The sequence below is a fragment of the Orcinus orca genome, chromosome 18 (assembly GCF_937001465.1).
Source record: "Orcinus orca chromosome 18, mOrcOrc1.1, whole genome shotgun sequence".
Classification (NCBI taxonomy): domain Eukaryota; kingdom Metazoa; phylum Chordata; class Mammalia; order Artiodactyla; family Delphinidae; genus Orcinus; species Orcinus orca.
The window spans coordinates 1,674,637-1,689,483 of NC_064576.1; positions in this window are offsets into that span (position 1 = coordinate 1,674,637).

Genomic DNA, 14,847 nt, shown 5'->3' on the forward strand with positions numbered 1-14,847 from the left:
TGCCTCTATCCATAAGGACTTGAGAATATGTATTCTGTGCTTTGAGCTACAATCCAATGCGACTCTACTTATTCTGTTGCTCAGAATGTTCCAGCTTTGACACTGGAAGCTCTTCAGTGGCCCTGCGTCCCTGTGGCACCCCGGCGTCCGCGTGTGGGGTTTGTGGGCAGTCCTCACCTGCTGGCTCATCTTGTGTGTCTCTTAGGCAAGCTCCCAGTCTCGGCACCAGCCCCTCTCTTAGGAGAACTAGTTCCTGTGCCTGGAGACCGGAATTGCAAGCCACGACCTGGGCGCTAGCGTGCTTCACGGCACTGCTCCTAGGCCCGCTGAGCCGACAGGGAAACTAACCTGCGTATGCGCCACAGCTACGAGATTTCTGTAGGTAACCACCCGTATCTACGTAAGTTCAAGGTGAGTTTACACTGACATCTCCAACTCTAGTCCCTCATCACATGGACCATTCTAGCACCTCGCCTGCTTGTCTGTAACCTCCCATTCCAACACTGAGGACCTCAGAGCAGAATTTTAATCCCGGTCTTTCTAAGTCAAGGACCCACACCCATAACCACTATACTACACTGCCTCCCAGTTACAGTGATTAAATGGATATAGTTATTGTGTATAAAATGCAGCTTCTAGAACATAACAGGCACCTGGTGAACAAGCCCAGCCTCAAGCTAAGCCCTCGCCCTGCACCCCAGCCCACACGGGCCACCCGACGTCTACAATATCGACACCTACAATGCAGATGGATCAGCGCACTGCCTTCTGCCATCCTTCTCTCTCCTGAGTCAACTTCCGAAGACCCTTCCTCACCCAGTGCAGAGTCACCTGTGGAAGAACATCTTCCCCTTTCCCTCACTAACCAAACCGGCTTATCTGGTGGCCGTGTACCCAGCAAAAGCTCCACCCGCAGTCTCCCCAGGGCTGCCACACAGTAGGGCTCTGGCCCGTGGGCTGCAGGCCAGTTGCTCCACCCGCAGTCTCCCCAGGGCTGCCACACAGTAGGGCTCTGGCCCGTGGGCTGCAGGCCAGTTGCTCCACCCGCAGTCTCCCCAGGGCTGCCACACAGTAGGGCTCTGGCCCGTGGGCTGCAGGGCAGTTGCTCCACCCGCAGTCTCCCCAGGGCTGCCACACAGCAGGGCTCTGGCCCGTGGGCTGCAGGGCAGTTGCTCCACCCGCAGCCTCCCCAGGGCTGCCACACAGCAGGGCTCTGGCCCGTGGGCTGCAGGGCAGTTGCTCCACCCGCAGCCTCCCCAGGGCTGCCACACAGCAGGGCTCTGGCCCGTGGGCTGCAGGGCAGCTGCTCCACCCGCAGCCTCCCCAGGGTGTCACACAGGAGGGCTCTGGCCCGTGGGCTGCAGGGCAGTTGCTCCACCCGCAGTCTCCCCAGGGCTGCCACACAGCAGGGCTCTGGCCCGTGGGCTGCAGGGCAGCTGCTGGGGGTACGTCCAGGGAAGCTTTCAGGGGCACCTCGGTCAGCACATCCTCATGTGTTTCTGTTCCTGCCTGCAATGCAGTCGACGCTGACAGCGGACCTGCCCTCCAGAGACCATGAGGCAACAAGATCGCGCCAAGGACACGCACAGGGTACAGAAGACCCTCAGCAGCCCGCGGGACCAGACTGTATCGAGGTGAGCATCCTGGCCTGGCCCTCATCACTGTCATTCCCTGAGCCTCAGCTCAGCGCAAACCGCAAACCCTAGACTCACACGCCAAACGAGGGCTCTCTTGCTTTGTGGCTCCTGACCACGCAGGGGCCTTTCACTCAGTTTCCATCTCCTGTGGAGTCTAAGCCCCAGCAAAGGATATTCTGAGGCCAAACAAATGATTCAGCCCTCTTTCAGCTCTTTGAAGAGCCACTTCAGACTTTTCTTCTCAGGAACACAAAACAGTGTCGAGTCATCAATGCTCAGTAAACCGCGGTTGAATGAATAAATACAGTCGAAGATGGTTATCTCCTCCAAGGGGCTCAGCGGTGTCTCACGATTTACAAGGTGAGCTGACGCGACTGCTCCCTTTAGACTCGTGGGTCCTGGGCCGCCCTGCCCTCCACGGTGCCCCCCAGCCTGACCAGGGCTCCCCAGGGAGGGGTCAGGCACAGACCCAGGACCCGGCCCCTCTGCTGGCCCGTGTTCTCTCCTTCCTTCTGCTCCAGGACATCAGGACCTGGACGGGGCGAAGGGACCCCTGGAAGGACCCCCCAGGTGAGGGGCTGAGAAAAGGGCAAGTCTCGGTGCTGCGGGCGGGGGGGGGGGGGGCGGACACAGAGGGATCCTGAAGCTTGCCTTCCAGGCTGTGGTGTGGGCGACGGAGACGGAGGGAGGGAGGGGACGGGGAGGCGGGGGCGCCCAGACGGCGAGGAGTACGTCATAGGGAACTTAGGGGAAACCGTCAGGTCGGTGCTGCTTATGGACGCGAATAAAGGAGAGGAAAATGGGAGAAGGCTCTGGCTCTGTCGCAGTAAACTCATCACTGTCGTCCACCTTTAGCTTACATTTACATTTAGCTTCCCGTTTATGCTAACTCCCGTATGCAAAACGACTGCTGCGCCGGGGCATTCACGTGTGGTGGGTAAGTTTTATTTGATTACAGTGCAAACCCTGATCCTCTATGCGTGGCCCTTCGTCTCGCGGAGCGTGGATCTGGAAGCGTTCAGTGAGATCAGTGGGGGGATCAGGGCCGGGAGAGGGGCAGTCAGTGATCCGGGCTCACGCGTCAGGGCTCAGAAGGTGAACACTGGGTGAGACAGGAGAGACGCTGTTCCCCGGGACCTCTCCTTACTCAAAGCCTTAGGAGGGCACCTAAGTTTCAATCCAAGTTCAGAGAAGGCAGGAGTAGGAAAGGTCAACGTCATTAACAGCAGCCTGGAATCAGACACTGACAGACCAAAGCATGGGGCACGTTTCTGTTACGACTTCTTATCCTTGTCAAGGTCAGATGTTTAACCTTGGTGAGGCCCCCTCTCCTCACGTTTTAAAATATAAGCAATAATAGTTACCTGGGAGGATTTTTCTGAGGATTATATAAGACACTGTCTTAAAGAATCTCACATAGTTTCTGGAGCCTACAGGTAGTTATTAAAGACTAGATGTTATATCTTTATATATCACATACTGCGTTGTAGCATATATTATATATTTACATGCCACACATAATGTTCAAATTGTTACTGATTAAAAATTAGAAGGAAGAGATGATACCATGGGAAATTTTCAAGGACGCAGGGCTGCTAATCCAGAAGGGACTGGTTTAGCGATGTTAAGTGGCTTCCAGGAGGTCTGCCCACGTAGACACCAAATTAGAGGGCCCCTGTCCCGCCGTGACCTCACAGGGAATCCCGGGCAGGGAACGCCAGCTTTGTAGGACTCCAGTTACTTAGGAAATAAAGGGATGCACTTGGTAGTTTCTAAAGTTTGGGCCAGTCCCACCATTCCAAAATGGCTGAACTGGGATTGTGGCTGGCCTGAAGTACGACTACCTTGGCTGCTAGGACGACGCAACCCAGGGGTAAACCACCACAACTGACTTGGACTCTCCGCTCTTAAAGAACACAGCGAGGCGTCTTGCCTGCATTCAGTAGCCCTAACTTTGTCCTTTTCCTACAGGTGGGCGCACTGAGGTAGTCCCTATTACTTGGTCTCCTGTGAGGCACATGCTGGTACCAACTGCTTCTCGATTCTTGTTTTCCTGCTGAGGAAAAGGAAGAGACAAGGACAAATACATTCTTTGGGCAGCTGAAGGGCGTCATGTCGAATGCTGCGTCGCTGCATTCTTCATAGTGGGGCGTCCTGGACTAAGTTCACTACAGCTCGCAGGATTTAAGTGCTGGATTTGAACTTAGAGCCTCACCTTGAACTCCTCCAGGGTAGATAGGAAATTGTGCTGGATGAGACCAAGGGCGGAAAGCCGAGTGAAGAGGAGAGCAGCGGTGCAGATGCTGGGACCTTGTTCTGACAGGACCACCCCGCCTGAAGCCACTTCTAACGCCTTGCAAGTCACGGAGACAGGACCGCCTGCTGCCCTGCAGGAACCCCATCGGCTTATTCCGTTTCTCAGCTACCACCTTTGGCTTGAGAAGAAACAACGTACGCGCGTATGCATGCTTGACAATTAGCCAGTTAGTCTCAGCTCCTGCACCCTGTCTGCAGCCTTGATTTCTGAGCTCGCAAAGATCCTAAGTAGTTCTGTTTCACGTTCTATATATGGTGCCCACCAGGAGCCACGGGAGGTCAAAGTCCTAATAATAATGGAATTATCTTCAGTGCGGAGGCATCACCGCCTGCCCCTCGGGCCCTGGGTGCCTCCCCAGGTAAATCCATTTACGATATCATCTTACCCCCAGCATGGCCCAAAGCCACCTCTCTTTGTTATGCATATTACGGATTCTCTAAGTTATACACAGGTTGAAATATTAATTTGCCTTTCTATGGATTCTAATTCCAGAACACCAAGGAAAAACTTGGTGATCGTTATCGTATCATTTAAACATGGCATGTATTTAGTTGATAGCACACAGGCATTTTTCTCAGCTGTGTATGTAATAAATATACTCCCCATCCATAATTCTCTATGATATTTATCTGAGGGGTATAAACATTCCTTTGAATAATAATGCTTGCATAACCTCCCATGACAGTCTGTCTATTAAAGAGGAAATTAAATATACAAGGGTATGGGAAAAATCACGGTGAGGCAATAATGAACTTAGCACATTCAAGAAGGAAAATGAAAGATGACTTGTGTGAAGCCTACACTTAATTCCCTTGCGGTTTCTCATGATTCATCACTTGTCACAGAAATGTGGCTGGAGGGCCCTCCTTGCACCCACACGCGCACAGACCCTGGCTGGTCACCTGCTGGACGCAGACGGAGCTGTGTAAATGTGGGTGAACTCTCCGAGCGGAGCGGAGCTTCTGGAGGAGGAGTTTCGTACCTGTACGGGATGCATCCTCTCTGATTATTCCTAGTTCCCAACTATTTACTTTAAAATATCCCCCCAAATTAGTTTTCAATTCACAATCCCGTTTCCGATTTGAATCATTCATGCAGCCTACAGTCCGATGATTATATTTTCTTAAACAGTAAGAATCACCCTCCTGAGAAGTTCCACCTGATCTCCTGGACTTTTTCTTTTTGAAAATGCACAAACCAGTATAACAAGGAACTATCAGGTGTGGATGCAGTCAAAGGTATGCTTAGCAATGCATTCTTGTTTTAAAACCAGCCACATGTTGACATTCAAACTTTTAAATTTTTCGGAGGAGAGCTGAAGAGTGCTGTCCTTAGCAGCGATAATGATGCTATGAGTGTGAGTGACTCGCTCATGTATGTTACCCATAATATAAGGTGGGGTTTTCTTTTATTATTTAATTATTTCTGGCGGCAAATCTGCCTAAAATTGCCATTTCATTGAAGTTAATTAAATTAAGTCAATTAATTACTTTCAGTATGGCCACAATGACTTATTAATTCTTTTAAAAGGAAGGAGAAAAGTTTTAAATTGGGGAGAATATCTTATCTCCTCAAACAAAGTAATATTTTACAATTATTTTCTGAACTATGAAGAAAAGCTAGACCCCAGTAGTGAAAGTCATACCCCCAGTAAAATTAAATGTGCCCCCACTTAAAGCAGCAGCACTCATGACTTTTCATTGGTGAGTTTGCCTGAACCATGCTTAGGTCAGCTCCCTGTCTAGTCCAAAGCGGGACAAGACAGTGGGTATTGCCGCTATAAAGTAGAAGTCATCATTTGAAAAGCCCTCCTGGTAATGCCTTTAAAATCAGCAGTCAGACAACCATTAGAGTAATTCCCGACCCCCAGAAGCCTGGAGCTTAATCACTTCGGAGCAGAACCCTCTGCAGCAGCCCGGCTGCCCTCCTGCCGCCCCCTGCCACCAGCAGCCAGGGGCTCTACGGCTGGGGCTGAGCTGCACCCGGCAGACGCAAGGGGGGAGCTCAGCTTTGCCAGTGGAATCTCACAGGGAGCCCACCACCCAGGCTGACTTAGAGTGGGGCGCAAGCTCAGGGGTGCAGGGCCGCGGGAGGGTCTGCAGGCTGCCGACCTCGAAGCCCCCAGGTCTACGTCCTCCCTCCCGCCCTGCTGGCTCTTACTCTGTAATCACAATTAACAATGATGACCGAGACACTCTCCCCGGGTATGACTACTACCTGACATATTTTACATTCTAAAATAGTGTTACTAATACATCCAGGAAAAGCGGAATTCCACTCCAAATGAAGCAGAGAGTTCTGCACACTTGCTCACTCGCCATGAGTTGTTTTGTCCCTTGTTTGCGTTTGGTTCTATACTTAGAGATGTTGATAACTGGATTATATTCCCAAATCTGATCACACTAGAAGCAAGGAATTAAAGAAAGGAAAAGATATAAGTTCGCTCATGTGTGTGCAAACTGGTCTCATACAAAGATAGGAAGTAGAAACGTTTGAAGTTCACGGTCTTGCTAATGTCTCATCTCCCCTCCCCGCTCCTCTCAAAGCCTGAGGCCTGGCGAGCCTGCAGGTGCCCCGGGGGCTCGCCTGGCCTGTCTCCCCGGCACTCCGTCGGGTGGGTGCGCGCCTGCCCTGGGCTTCCTCCCAGGAAGGGAGGCTTCCTACTCTGGCGATCAGACACTTGAAAGCCATTACTAGGCAATGATGGCAAATGTATTCACCATTCCTGAAGGAGGAGAATTAAACGAAAAGGGAATTTCATGGAAGGTGGCCGAGTTCTTGCCGGTGACTCTCAGTGTCAGCTCGCTTTTGGTCGACGCCTGACAGTTAACCCTGTTTCTACAGCTGGTGGTGATCTTAAAACGTGGAGCACGTAAACGTACGCTTTTATTCCTCCCTCTCGACTCCGAACTGTGTATACTCAGCTTCTAAATCTAATCCGTAGTTGCAAATAAAATATTCTTCTGAGGCAAAGTATGTCAAGCAACCCTGGGCCTCGGTTTCCTTGTTTACGTGGACGAGAAAACTCTCCGTCCTCAAGTGCTCGGCACTGAGCCCCACAGCTTTCATTTCAGAGGGAAAATCAGCGAGGATCCCAAAGTTACGCTTTGCTCCACTAGAAGAGTCCTGAGAAGAGGTGAGCCGGCGAGGCAATGGGCGACGCCGGGCTGCACAGGTCATCAAGTCCCCAGCACGGGGCAGCCCCGGCTTCCAGAGCCGGGCAGACAGAGCGGGCTCGGCCGTGCCTTCGTCTGCCCAGACGCTCCAGTGGGACAGCAAACGCGGCTCTCCTTAACCAAGCGCCCAGATGGGACAGCCTGCAGCACTCCTCGGGTTCGGAGCCGGCAGAGGAGACAGCGGAAACCAATGAAGTTAAAATAAAAAATTTATCGCCAGTATTTCAAGCCTGACATAAGAAAAGCCACTTCCCCCGCCCCTACAAGTCAATACGCAGCAGTGCGCTGCTAAGTGTCTTCCATTTCCCTATTTCACGCTAGATTTACCTGAAAGATGAGTGTACTTAAGTAAATAGCACAGACAATTTTCATAGGACAGGTGCTTTGAATGTACGTGGAACGTCATTCCTATTATTTCAATTAACAACGTAAGCTACAAAAAACACACGAGGGTGAATTAATTTAAAGCTTCCATTTAATGCTCCCAGTGAGGACATCTTTGGGCCCCCCGGTTGTCTTGGCAACTCCAGCATCCCAGCCAGCAGAAGCAGCCTCTGCCAGCCCCCTTTCCCAGCATACACACAGTTCAGATAGTACATTAGCAAAGAATATGATGTCCATGTAAATGTTGAGATATTTCCGTTGCCATAGAGATAAGAAGAATGGCAAAAATACAGGAGTACTTGACATACTCCGAGGCAGACTTTTAATTAAAAAAAATCTCAAACGACAATGCCAAGATGGCCGAACGCACCGTAGGGCTTTTATGCTCACTCACTAGGCACAGAAGTCCCCGGTCCACACGGGCAGAACTGAAGAAACCCGGCTGAACAGCCAGTGAGGAGGCACAGAGCCACCGAGGGGTGCAGTGGCCACGATCGTTACCCTTTTATCACGCACAGAAAAAAGGGATAAAGGATAGTGCAGGCGATTCGTCACGTTAGTTACGTATTTCTTCAGAGATGGGAAGACACATCAGTGACAATTTTTTTATACTTCCACGGCTGTGGCACCTGGGGCGCTGGCAAGGATAACCTTGAGTATGTCATGATCAGTCTCCTTTCAGCCCTTCCCCTCTGTGGAACAGACTGTACAGTTTCTTTAGGCAACGCGGCTTGTGAAACAATGTGATGTGTGTGCTCCGCCACAGCAAAGGTGGCAAGAAGCAGCTCTAAAAACCTGTGCCAAAATCACTAGGGAAGGGGGGAGAATTTTGCTTTTCTCCAAAGTCAGTATTTAATTTTTACAAAAACGGTAGCTATTTCCACGAGCTTCCATCAAAGACGTCTGCTACTGAATTACTCCTAAACTGGTTCCAGCCAAAGACCTGAGAAATGCCTGTAACCTGATGGGATAGCGGGAGAGGACGGGTAGGGGCGATGAAGGGCCAAGGCAGGGCGGTGCGCGTGACCTCCTGGGAGCACTGGTAGGTCGGCTGCCACCACTCATTCCTCCTAGTAACTCTCTCCGACCTTCACCCACTCTGCTTCTCCTCTGTCCAGGGCAGTGTCAGCGCCCTCCCAGAGTTCTACCTCATCCTGTCTCCTTTCCCTGTACAATCCTGTCCATTTTCTCTAGGTCAGCCACCCTTGAACACGATGCCCACGTGCCCAGAACCCCTCGCGGTCTCCAGGCTGACTGCTCCCTGGTCTTCCCACCTGGACGTTCCACCCCAACTCAACACTTTCTCATCGTCCCCCCGCCCCGCCCCATCCACTACACCAGCTGCTCTCTCTCCATCCTCCGTCTCCACACCCAAAGCAATCTAAGACTGAGACCTCAGACTTTTCCAGATCCTCCCCCTGCCATGGGCTCAGAAAGTCACCAAGTCACCGAAAATCAAGGTGACGCCTGTCCGCTGGCCAGGGTTGGACACCTGTCAAGGCCGGGTCATTCCAGTCCTCTCCCGCAGGACTCCGGGCTCTGGGCAGGGTGTGGCGACTGGAAGCAGGCAGCAACCAGGAGGGGCCACGGATCCCTCCAGCAGCAGCTGCAGGAGCGTCCGCTTCTGCCCTCTCACGCCCCCAGAGCGGCTACGGCTTCTGTCTCTACCAGAAGCCAGTTCCTGACTCTTCCCTTTGATTCAGTCCAAGATAAAAATCCTTTTCTGCTTAAGCTAGCCGGATTTGGTTTTGTTACTTGCAATACAAGAGCCCTGACTAGCAGAGACTGTGATGGAGGAACTGCCTCGGGAGGAACCTGGTGGGATGGCATTTCTTTCATGGACTCGTGTGAGCTGTGAGCTGCACGGGGCCAAGGCACCAGTGCAGAAGGGAGGCTCCAGGTCAAGGCCAGTCTGAAGACCTCAGAGGAGCGAAGGGAGGGCAGGGAAGGAACGGGGAGGAGGCTCTCTTGGAGGGTCCCTGGGGAAGAGGCTACAAGCAGGTGACGCGCCCGAGGAGGTCCATGCTGACTGAGCCAATGCATCTCTAAGCAACACGAAGACAGAGTTCTCAGCGTTAAAGACGTCGCCTGACTCTCCGACCAGAAAAGGGATTTCAGGCTGGGGACAACTGCACATGTGGGTCTGGACAGAAGAGGGTGGTGGTTCTGGGGAACATCTACGGAAGTCCCACAGCCATGGAGAACTTGAGTAGACTGTGGCCTCCCGTCACCGCTGTCAGGTGACCCAGGCAGAGAGATGGAGTCACACGGAGAGGTGGGTGTGTGGGGCATGGATCGGATCACTATATCAATGAACACCCACTGCGGGTGAAGTCCAAGGGTGGACCTCCCCAAACCCACCCAACCACACAACACACAGCCTCTTTCTACTCATCCTTCACTGTTCGTACGACGACCCTGTGAAGGTGGCGGGGGTGGAACGTGTGCCGTTACCCCCATATTCAAAATGAGGGAGCTGGGACAGAAGACTTCCCGGAGCACGCGGCTACAACGTGTCCGCACCGGACAGACGCCAGCTCCGACGCTGCGCTGCACTTTTTCTGTCGCTCAGAGGCGAGCGTCCTGGCGCTCCCGACTTAACGCCTCTCCCTGCTGCCTTCAGAGCTGGCCCCTGGGCCATCGGGGTGAGCAGCACAGCCTTTGGGGGATGGCGACTCACTTCACCAACAAACATAACCCCAAGAGCCGTTTCAAACTCCCAGACGAGCACATTCTGATGCACCTTATCCTGGATTCTCAACGGTCAGAGCCATGCTCTCTGATGAAGAGGGACAAGTTCCTACAGGTTGGTACCCTTACGGTCAGCCGTTCAAGTGCCTGGGGAGCGGGGGAAGCCCTGTGGGGGCCGGCCTTAGCCCCAGACAGAGCACAGGGACAGACTCCCTTCCATTTAGGGCTCACGTCAGCTTTGGACCTGCCTTCTGATGAGCACTGTTTTAAATCAGTGGTTGAATTAGGTCCAAGTGACATTTTCACCCACGTGACCTAATATGGCCTTGGAGTTGAGGCACATCAAGATGTCGTCTCAGTTATGCCAGAAGTCAAAGCAGCACCAAGTGTTTCCCAGAAAAAAAGAAACTTACGTAAGTTCTGAGGCATCTTGAGCTGCAGCCAGGAGCGTGCACCTGCAGGTTTGCTGAGCGTCATGTTTATTTCTTGGGAGAGCACATCACGCATCGCACAAATGTCAGGGCATGGAGGGCGAGCGCTTTACATTTCAAACTCAGGTGGAAACGGAGGCAGACCGTGCAGGCAGCTTAGCAGCTGGACCCGACAGGAGCACCGCTGGTGCACGGGGCTGGCGGGAAGGCTGTCGGGGTATTTCTACAGCCGCTTCTCAGTGGGCCAAACTGAGCCACAGGCCTGGGCGTAGGGAGGGGCCGAGTCCCCCTCCTCAGGGCGGCCTCTTCAAGGACTGCTGACAGCTCCCAGTCTCTTACTCTCCCTTCACTCCAAATTCCCGCATGCATTTCCTCTTTAATCCTGCTATAAATCCTATTAACATTTTAATTAACCACTCCAGCTCCTGTACAGAGAGTTTCCCTGAGTAGCTCCAGAAGGTACAGTAGCATCGAATCACTTTAATGATCCCTCCAAATGCTCCTCCCACCAAATGCTGGCCAGTGCAGCCACACCAACTCGAAAGGGACGAAGCATCAAAACGGCAACTGCACCTGGAGGCTGGCAGGTGAGCCAGCGGCTTTCAGGATTCATCCTTCTAAGAGACTGTCTATGATACCAGGCAGCAAAGCAGAGTCAGGAAAAAAAAACTCAAAAACCCTGAACAACATGCCAAGACGAAGCTACGCTGGCCCTTCTGGCTTTCCTGGGTTTGCAGTGGGACGTCATTAGAAAGCTTAGCAGGATGTTTGCAGACTGAGTATGGTTCTGTTTCTGTATTTGGGACACGTGCAGCTTTCAAAGGAACCAGTCTGGAAGCCGGAGCCCTCTCCTCCCTCCTTTCCTCCCTCCTCGCAGGGGCTGGCGGAGCGCAAAGGGCACAGGCCCAGACCTGCTCTGCGTCCAACCCCTTTCTCTCTGTTCCTGAACGAACGCAGCCACACAGTTGTATGTAACCAGAAGCTGGGAAGCACCGAAGACGGTACCAGCAACGATGACCATAAACCGCCTTAAACTTCAAAGAATCCGTGTCCTGAAGGCAGTCACCTCAGGAATCAGATGGCTTTATTCTCTCCAGGACAAGATACAAAAGTTTGATAAAGTTTATTTTTTTTAAAGTTTTAACAAAACTTCTTAAAGAAGGCAAAGGTGGAAAAGTTGAGAATCGCTAGTGAATTCGGTAAGCACTTTTCATGTTATGCCAGTAAGCACATCCCATCAAGAAAAGTTTGTGAAGGAAGTGAAAATGTGTACAAGCGAAACCAAAAATTAGACTTGTTGACTCTATCTGCAGGATTGTCAAACATTACGTATCACTATATGAATAAGTACATTATGTGCAGTAATGCCCTGGGGCTGCCGTAACGAAGACCCCCAGGCTGAGCGCTTAAACACACAACTTCATTCTCTCACACCCTGGGGGCATGAGTCCCGGATGGCGGTGTGGGCAGGGCCGCCCCCTCTGCAGGGGTGGGGAGGCTCTGTCCCTCCTGGTGCCCCTCCCCGAGGCCTCTGGTGGCTCCTGGCTTGTGGGAGCACAAGTCCAATCTTCCCACGGCATCTCCTGGGGTCTCTTCTGTGTCCAAACTCCCTTTATTATAAGGACACCAGTCACTGGATTAGGGCCTCCCTCCCCCAGTATGACCTCAACTGATTCCACCTGCAATCATCCTATTTCCAAAGAAGGTCACATTCTGAGGTTCTGGGGGTTAGGGCTTCAACGTAGGAATTTGGGTGGGACATGTTCAAGCCACACGGTACTGAGCAGTGAAGCGTATGACTCTAATGAGAGCTCAGCCCTGAAGCCCGGGTCCTTCTGGCACTCCCAGCCCCGCCGGAGGTGTGAGGAGTGTCTGAGGAAGAGCTGGAACTGTAAGCTCACCGGCCGCTCTTTTTCCTGGAAGGAACGACTCCCAGACCAAGGGTGTCTCTTCAGATTTGGGTATTCAGCAGATGTTGTCTCGAAAATGCCCAAAGAAGAAACCCTGTTACTTCAAGGAAAGCAATGAGGGTATCTGTTGCCAAGGATAAAATGTAAGCTTTCAAAGGAAACTTCAAACTTTGTAAAATTCGTTTTGGCCTTGGTGAGTCTGCCACCTCGGCGGTACTTAGAGATGTCTCAGAAGACATGGCTGATGATACTTTTAACGAATGTGACCTTTTGACGTTGGATGATGAAATGTGTGAACATATGGAAGATCTACATAACTGAGGGAACCACTGTTTTTCAAATGACCAATGCATGACGTTATAAAATCATGCTTGGGTAAAGCAGAAGAGTACTCCATTCAAAGTACTCCATTCAAAGAGTAACGGATGTTAGCGTAACAGAGCACGGAAAGTTCATGATGTGGTTTCGGATTCCACAATGCAACTACCCTTTACAACACTTCAGCTTGTTGAGTTTTGCTGTTGTATCAAAGAAGAATATCTGAAAATATCTGAGAAGGCTATTAAAATACTCCTTTTTCCAAATGCCTAGCTGTGTGAGGCTGGATTTTTTTCGTCTATTTCAACCAAAACAACATACTGTAACAGATTGGAGGCAGAAGAAGTACGAAAATACAGCTGTCTTCCTTAAACCAGACATCAAAGAAATTTGCAAAAATGTAAAACAATGCCACCCTACTCACTGATGTTTCTTGTTTGATGAAATAGGTTTATCGTTATAATTTTTAAATAACTTAATAAATATTTTAAATATTTGTTTTAATTTATCATATGGTGAATATCAGTGGATAGAACCCACAGAAACAAAAGCTTTTTTGCAGTCCCCAATAAGTTTTAGGAGTGAACAGCATCTTGATACCAAAACATCTGAGAACAGCTAACATACATTATTTCATTATCTGGACCAGACTCATTCTGCAAACGAACCTTATTATAACCCAGCAAAATCTTTCAGAACAGCTCAACTTGCTTGACTTCATCTCTGATGAAAGCACTTTGCCCTGAATCCTAATAAGCTGTGTATCTCCAGCACTACTGACGACGACATGTACAGCCTAGAACACGTCACATATGGCAGTCAACAGTTCACTTGTATACCGTGGATGCTGGATCCACACTGCCTTGCTCTGAATCCCAGATCTGCCTCTTACTTGCTGTGGGACCTTAAAGAGCTATTAACCCTCTCTTAGTCTCAGCGTGCTCATCCCTAATAGAAGCATCAGAGCATCTCCCTCCCAGGGCTGCTGTGAACGTCGGATTAGCCTGTGCAAAGAACCTGAACCAGTTCCTGGCACCTGTGAACCTGAACAGTGCTGCAGGGAACACCTGTCCAAGCTGGAAAGGGGCCAGGGGTAGGCTGAAGGGTGGAGGGAGCCCAGTCGTTTACTTTCTGCATTTCTGCGAGCCCCCCTGGTGGCAAAGCTTGGTGGATGGATTCCTTGTGCTGTCACTGCTGAGAAAGAAATGAAGGCTGCTGATTTCATTCACATCCAACCTCTTTGGGGGGCACTGGCAAGTTATGAATTCACAGTTACACGACTGGCTTAATCCTGTTCACAATTACTCTTTTCTTAGCTTTCAGTCAACAACAAAGTAAATAAGAGGGTTTCAATGAGCTTTCTCTAGGTCTGGACACCACCATGTTTTCAAGAACGTTCATTCTTCCTGCATCCCAACCAAACACATCTAGGAGATTTGCAACTTCAGGAGGAGTCTTTCCAGAGAGCTAATGGGGTCCTACAATTACCATTTAAAGGTCCAGAAGAAAGGGGTCTCATATCTTCCCAAACACGTCACTCTTCGTTCAACATAAATCTGTATTTACATTAATACAAGGCCAAGGGCTGGGGCAGAAAAACAAGAAAAATGAGGAAACCTTTGCAAAATGCTTTGAATTTGACATCTACAGTTTTTGTTTTGACGAAAGGTGTCCCTGCTTAAAGACATGGACAAGTTACAGAACAAATAAGGAACAAGACATAGGACAAGGTGAAGAACATGATGAGATGAAGCCAGCGTTCCGACATGACACACGGACGCGACGATCTCCTGTGAAAGAAATGACTGAGAAAAATAAAACGGGGAACTGGGAAATGTAAACAACTTTCATACGCTCGGGAACTTCATCCAAAGTACAACCTCTCCCTTTCGGTGAAAAGACGTATAAATAGAAACGTAATTCCTGAACTAATTCTTTCTGAGGAAGAAATTATCTGGTTTCTGGTTTTGTCTTTCCAGTGAT